The following is a 7,747-nucleotide window of genomic DNA, read 5'->3' as shown; positions in this document are numbered from 1 at the left end:
AGGACCCCTTTTCACAGATTCAGTCGCAAATGTGTCAAGTAGTAACATGAAATAAACGAACACATGATGCTAAAGTGAATTACAACCATCAACCATTTTAATTTCATATAATACATGCATGCTCTGTATACTGAAATTGAAAATAGTAATGGCCAATTTTTTGGTTGTGACTGGAAATTGGTTAAGATTTATTGTGTATATGCATGGATATACTAGACTACTGTCTAGTTGATTGCAAACACACAGAAGCCATTGCATACAAACGTCTGTGTGTAATGGCTTCTGTTTGTTTGCAATCAACTTCAAAGTAAACACATACTATAGCATACTATAGCAATAATGTTGTCATGACTGTTGTCATAGATGCAGAATGTTTGATGCACCTACATTCAAAATTTGTATACTTCATCCACCAATGCTAGTATATAAACAAGACCTAGTACGTATAATAGTTGCTTTAATATAAATATGCTATAATATTTGCATGCAAGTTTTTGCCAATATTATGTATATACCAACCTGTAATAAGGATGTAAATGAGAGTGTATATGTGTGTATGTGCAGTTTGTGTTTGTGTGCATGTGCACAAGTGTAGCAGCATAGTGCAGCAGGCTTCTAAAAGCCATGGGTTTGACATTCTTCAGAGCACTCATGAAGATTGCACTTAATAAGGTTTAACATTTTAGATCCTTTGGTACATATTTATGTTATTTATATGAACTGAAAATGATGTTAGTGTAACTCCCAGGTAGGCGTGCATACTTAGATAGGTCACAGCCATTGAGTTGGTAGGTAAAAGCAATGGTGTTGAGATCAGATTGTAAAATTCCTGTCTATGCAAAGGGGCAGGTGCTACCAGACCTGTTTCATTGTCTCAGCAGCGCCACACTTATCATCATAATTAGGTGCTCTCTCTATCCTAGCTACTATGCTCATTAAGGTTTTACTGATTATCCATTTGTTCATGTCTTTTGCTGACTTACAAAACCACCAGGCCGGTGAAGCATCTCAAGCTACCATTCCAACATCCATTCTGATCGAGTCGGGTAACTTCATATTTCCCTAGCCTGATATTGTTGTCATGATATATACAATTCACAAGTCCATCATTTGCTATGCTGGAATTGACATTTCTACCATCATTTACAATTAGCATGGAATAGGAAGTTGAATACAGTATTTACAATTAGCTATTAGCAGAATTTGTTATGTTTAAAATCTCCATGTTACTATGAGAGTTAAGACATACGTACACATACATACATACATACATACATACATACATACATACATACATACATACATACATACATACATACATACATACATACATACATACATACATACATACATACATACATACATACATACATACATACATACATACATACATACATACATACATACATACATACATACATACATACATACATACATACATACATACATACATACATACATACATACATACATACATATGGCACCACATACGTACAAGCAGAGAGTTGCTCCAGCAGATGACAAAGGGCAAGACTGCAAGAGATTCCATTCTTGACGCAGCAATGTCTTCTGCAAGACAGAACCACTAGCAATTGGCCACAACACTAAAGGTTCAACCACTATATAAGGAACAGACACCACCAAGCGGTTCGTACAATTGCAAGCTCATCATAGTGAGCATCCTTATATTCTTTTCTAGCAGCAGCCATATCAGCTGAGAAGGTGAACACAGAAGGCATTAGACTCTGGACACAATTGGCAGAGTCTTTTGTGTTCACTACAGGTCAAGTTCTGTAAAATGATACATGTGATGTATGTACTTTATGCCCTCCCTTTAAACTAATTACCTACAACAAAGAAAAATAAGACAAGGCCACAACAACCACAAAAACTATCCTAGCTACTACCTACAATTAAATTACAAGTACATTTCTGATTTCCCCTCCCCAAGCTCCTATTATTGTATCTATATGTTACATAATTACAGTACCAGGAGCTTGGGGAAGAGAAATTAAAAAATTAAATTTTTGGCTGCTACCAGACATTTTCATTACACCAGGTTACCTGATGTAATGAAAATGTTTTGTGCTTTTATTCTAGTGTCTTCTTTGTTGGGCTATGCTGCACTTGATATTGTAAAATCATGTCCAAGTGCTCTGCTAGTGGTGGGCTTATTTGGATAATATTTAAAGGTCCAATGAATGTGAATCTGATACATAGTGAAAATGTAAGCAAGCAATCATATTTTTAGTACTGTATTTCACTACTGCATGTCCATGTATTTACTACTGCATGCATTCATGAGCTTCTTAGTACGAAACCAGTTCAGCACACACATACACACGCACGCACACATACACACTCACATGCACAGACGTATGCACATGTGCACACACTGCACACACACATACACACACAGACTGTATATAGTGGCAAGAGCTCCATTCATTTATATTATTATGAACTCTTGATGGTGGTTATATCCCAGTTGACAATGTACTGACATGCAAATAAACCATTACAATTCTGACATTTGATATAGACAAATGTTGGGAAGGTGGTCAGTACAACAGATGTAATCAAGGAAAAACATGAACTTGACCATTTACTGTCAATCAGCAACATTTTAGAAGTGTTCCATGATAGCTATAGTAGTTATGAAATACAGTAAGTGTGGACAAGCTAGTTCACAATGCTTCACATACAGTATATAGTAATTTGCATTCATGCATCATATTAAAATTGTGTTCATCTTAACTTCAGTGGTAGCCTTAGTATTTGTATAGTGTTCTTTATGTTACAGGACCACAGGAAACGGTATATGCTGGCTATCTGTGGTGCTAGTGAGGATGAACCAGCAAGGCTGATAATTTACAAGGATTTGGCATTGGTAAATGATAGAAAAGTAGCAATACAGGAAATTTGGTTCACTAATATAAGGCACATTCATACTAAGAATCTTAATTTACTTTGATTTTGTTTTTGTATCTGTGTGTTATACTCCTTGATGGAGTCCTACACAGTAATAAATAAATAAGAATCAAGGCAGAAGAATCGATACTATAGAAAGAAAGGATGGAGATCAATATTTATTTTCATTTTATGCAGTGTCACCCAAACTGTCCACAACACGACAAGCATTGTGCAATACTATTGACTATACCACGTTATAGCATTCCAAAAATACCAAAAATATATTTGGGACCAACAGAGAGTTCAGCAGCCGCTCCTCAACAACTCATTGATCAATACAATGGTGATCTTCAATTTAATACAAGTATGTACATAGCTATTGGGTGAACAAAACTTAGAGCAATGAATGAAAAAACAACAACAAAAAAATAAACAAACAAGCAATGAATTATATAAATATAATGTACCACTTGAATAAAGAAATACAATAGCATTTGAAATACCTTTTAACACATATTACACTGGTAACCTTCCCTTGCAAAAAATTTCAATTGTACTAAGTGTGTTAAATGTTTGGGATTAAGCATGTGCATGATTACATGCAATGTTTCCATCTAAACACTGCGGTGGTCAAGGGAGTAGTACTAGGCAATTAGTGGGAGATTTTGTTATTACTAGAAAATTAAATAGTGTTAAATAATAAAGTTATGCAACTTTAAATATCAGCATACAACCTACTGTACATAGTACAGTGCATGTAGTATGCTGTCCTTGTTAAATTTTTTGTTATTGTAGTCAGTTGCATATGGGTAGTGAATGTGCTCCAGGAAGGGATTACTAAGAACAACACAATTTTTACTGGGCTCCGTGCTATCATTATTTGCAATAGTGACTCCACCTTTAATATTCACAATTTTGATAGTGGTTAGAAGTTGCTTTTTTGGCGTCAAGGAGCCATCAGATGATCTGGCTGTGTTGAATCTCTGTTTTTTTAAAGACAAGTCATGTAATGAGGGAATTGGATTATTGTGGATGCAACCTACAGTCCAATATCACTAGGACAATACCTCTAAATGTTAGGCACAGTTGTAATGAAACAAATTAATGGTTACATTTTCTAGTTTTTTTAATTCCTAAAACCACTGATCAGCAGCAAGTCTCTGTCCATGTTTCAGCAAGAAGATCCAGAAACTTTTCTACTGAAAGTGATGGCAGTCATAAATCATTTTCAGCATCTGATGAAGACTAATATGAGGATGAGTCATGTACTAATATAACAACACCAACATTCATTGATAATAGCAGTTTGGATGCAACCTCTCAATGCATGCAAGTCTCATGTACAGACAGGTGAATTTTTCTGACATAAGTACGCTGTTTGGTCCCTGCAGTGACAGTACACTATGTGAAATGATGGCATTACACTCACAAGAGTCCTACAAGTGTCTTAGTGTTAAAGAAAATGAAACAGAAGCACAGACATATAACACAGGTGAAAACTACTTTAACAGTCCTGCAGGCTGGAAACCCCCTGATAGAACACACACCCTAGTAACAGGGAGGTATGTTGCAGACCTCTAGTAGTGTTTATCAACTCTGGTTGTCCTCTTGTTTAGATCTGTGTCTCAAACAGCCACAGGTGCTCTAGTAATGCTGTTGTGGATGACCCTTCTCCAAATAGCAAGAGTAGTAACAAAGCATTTCCATGTAGAAATTCATCTTCTAGGTACAATAAATATGTATTTAGGCTACTAATGAAATAGGGGTAAACTAAAAGTAGTAAAACAAGATACATTATTGTACTGCATATGTAACGTTGTGGCCTACTTTAGCATGGGTTCAACATCAGTTTGTCAAAGGGCTGTGGAATTTCACATACAGTACAATACATGGCTATTGTATTAGGTGATTGATTTATTATGGGTATCTTTATCTTCATGGCTGTTGTCAATAGCCCTGCTGATTCAGAAGTTCCTAACATGATCAATCATTTAGGAGTGCAGTTTAGTGAAACCAACTGTTATAAGTGCATTTCTTTTTATGGTGGTGTAAGTGGAATCTAATGTGTTTTACCTTATACAGTGTACATGTGTGTGAACACCACTGCTATGTATTTCTGATCTTCTTACTGTTACTGTATATTATAGTACATGAACACTCTCCATCTGTCAACACTAGAGGCAGACTACTACAGTATTTACTGTAGATTATATATCACTAAAAAATCTTATTTTGAAGTAGCTACCACCAGTGCTGGAAATAAAGTTGGTGGTTGTTTCTGAAATATAAGATTTTATAAGATTTGAACATGTAGTTTGCAAAAAAGCAAAAAAATGTACATGAAATTATTTTGTCAGACTGAACTTAATATCAGTGGCCAACTGATAAATGGTTGTGAACAACTAACTATGTACTGGCTAATCAATATCTCAGGATAGCATGGCGCCACTCTTAATGATCAGTTGATAATGGTAAATCACTGGATTGTGAACACCACTGCATGTAGAGGATCGATATCCGAATTTGATTACTTTTTGATCTAAGTATCCTGTGTAGAATCGAAGACGTCATGCTATTACAGGTTAGAATATTTCAGTGCATTTCTTCTGTCATCTCAATACATTTGACCATACAGACGTATATTATTTCCACTGTTTGCAACAGTTGATGTTCAAACAATTCATAAAATTTTATTCCACTTGTAACTAAAATGACTATATACTAATTCCATTGAAGTAACGTGATGGCCAATCCTATCTGATGAGGTAAATCAAATAATTTATGTTCATTCACTAGGCCACACACTGTCACACAACCTCGTAAAACCTCCTTCTTCCAATTGTTATTATGAAATGATTTTACGTTACTGTAACACTATGTAACTATCAACTGACATTTAATTATTGTCAGGCTTTGTAATTATCTTTTGTTAGGCATGAGACTATTTTGCTCAGCATTCTTCTTTTCAGCAATTCCCCAAAACCACCCGTTAGGCTAATTAGCAATGCCTATTATTTCCAAGATTATGCCACACCAGTTTATTAGTCCATTTAAGACAAGTTGATGCTTCAGCCTTAAGTTGTCATTTTCGACTAGTTGCTATGTTAAATTTCTTTCATTTATTTAGTTCCATATGACAGCTTTATTAGAGTAATCTATCATAATGTCACTTTTATGCTCTATTTTTAACCAAACTTTGCAAACAAAAACTTTACTGCTTACAATTTATGATTGCTTCAAAATGCCAGCATATTTCTTGTATAATTCCCACACATGATACACATGTAATCTGCTGAGCAAAAACCTGTGTTCATTCATAAAGTTTGTAGAAATACCCATTTAAAGTTTTTATAACTGTAGCTCATAATTATTGGCTTGTACCATGCACAAATTTGCACCTCACAAAGAGCTATAAATAACTACTATAGGCACAGTCATGGATGTTTTTTTCCTTTCTCCACCTTTTCAAACATACTTTCTGTAACAACATTAAACAGGTTGTAGTACCAGGAGTCCTACAGACCTTCAACACTTGAGCTTTAAAGTCTTAAATGAATAAATAAAAAAATACTGTATGCAAAGTGTAGTTCCCAAGATTAAGGTAGCTTGACAGTGAAATTGCCATAATATAAGCACTCATATAGGAGTGGAAGGTGGAAGTGCAGAGGTGGATCCAGGGAGTTTTCTGAGGTTTCCACAAACTGATCAAGTATACATTCAAATTGATTTGGCATTGATGTCAAAGTTTCACATTGAAATAATGTATTAGGGCAGTCAACTACCCTAATAGAACAGTCATAATTGTATTTAAAATTGTTTAATTTGCCTTTACCCCAACACTCTAAAATTGTACCTCAGAGTGTAAGTATTTATTTCCTTTGAGCATGCCCTCAGAATGGCATCCATGTCTGTTGTATGCTTCAAACTACACTTAACTTTAAGTCTTAACTCTTTAGCCTGCTCTTGATACTATGCCAGCATAGCAGCCTATGTCCATCAATTTCCAACATGTTAAAATGTCAGCTTTAAAGATTTTTTGGTGAAAATTGCTGAATAATATTATACATAATCTTCATGGGAAAGTATGCCCCCGGACCTCCATAGATTTAAGTGTGCATACACTGTATATTATGCAACAGAAAATTTGGAAACTCGTCACCAAAATTTTTGGAGCCATCCTTAAAGTGGGCAGTTAATGGCACACAATGAAGGATGAGAATATCAATGGGAAGCTAGAAACAGAGGCAAATAAAACAGCCTCACAAGTCCCACAGGGTGTGTTATTTTAAGTAAAATACAACTCGGCATGATCACAGACAGTTTTGTACCCGTCCCATCCCACTGGGCTTGTCAGCAACCATGCCAAATGACCAGATCGTCATTACAGGTCACTAGAGGCTCATACAAATTAGAGGTGTGTGATAACATACAGTATCTTGATATTTCCTTTTGAACTTGCATGCATATCTCGATTGTCTAACAAATGGATAATTAAACAAAATAATATTGTAATTCGTTTTATTAAATTTCGTGATAAAAAAAAAATTGTATAAAAATATATGATTTATGTGAATGACTGCTCTGACTACTGTATTAGAGTAGTTCGATCTTACATAAAAATTTTCATGTAAGAAATTTTCATACAAGTTTTGCATATGAAATATGAAACTTGGCAACTACACTGAACCTAGCCTAACTTGTAAACCCAAACGCATAATTAAACACTCTGTGTTGCTCAATAATTATAATGAGTATCATATCTTTGAACTGGTTGGGCAATGGGCATCAAAGCCATGAGCAAACTGCACTGCACATGATATTCCCAATATCAAGA

Source organism: Dysidea avara, chromosome 1, assembly GCF_963678975.1.
Source record: "Dysidea avara chromosome 1, odDysAvar1.4, whole genome shotgun sequence".
Taxonomy (NCBI): domain Eukaryota; kingdom Metazoa; phylum Porifera; class Demospongiae; order Dictyoceratida; family Dysideidae; genus Dysidea; species Dysidea avara.
This window is presented reverse-complemented; position numbering follows the sequence as displayed.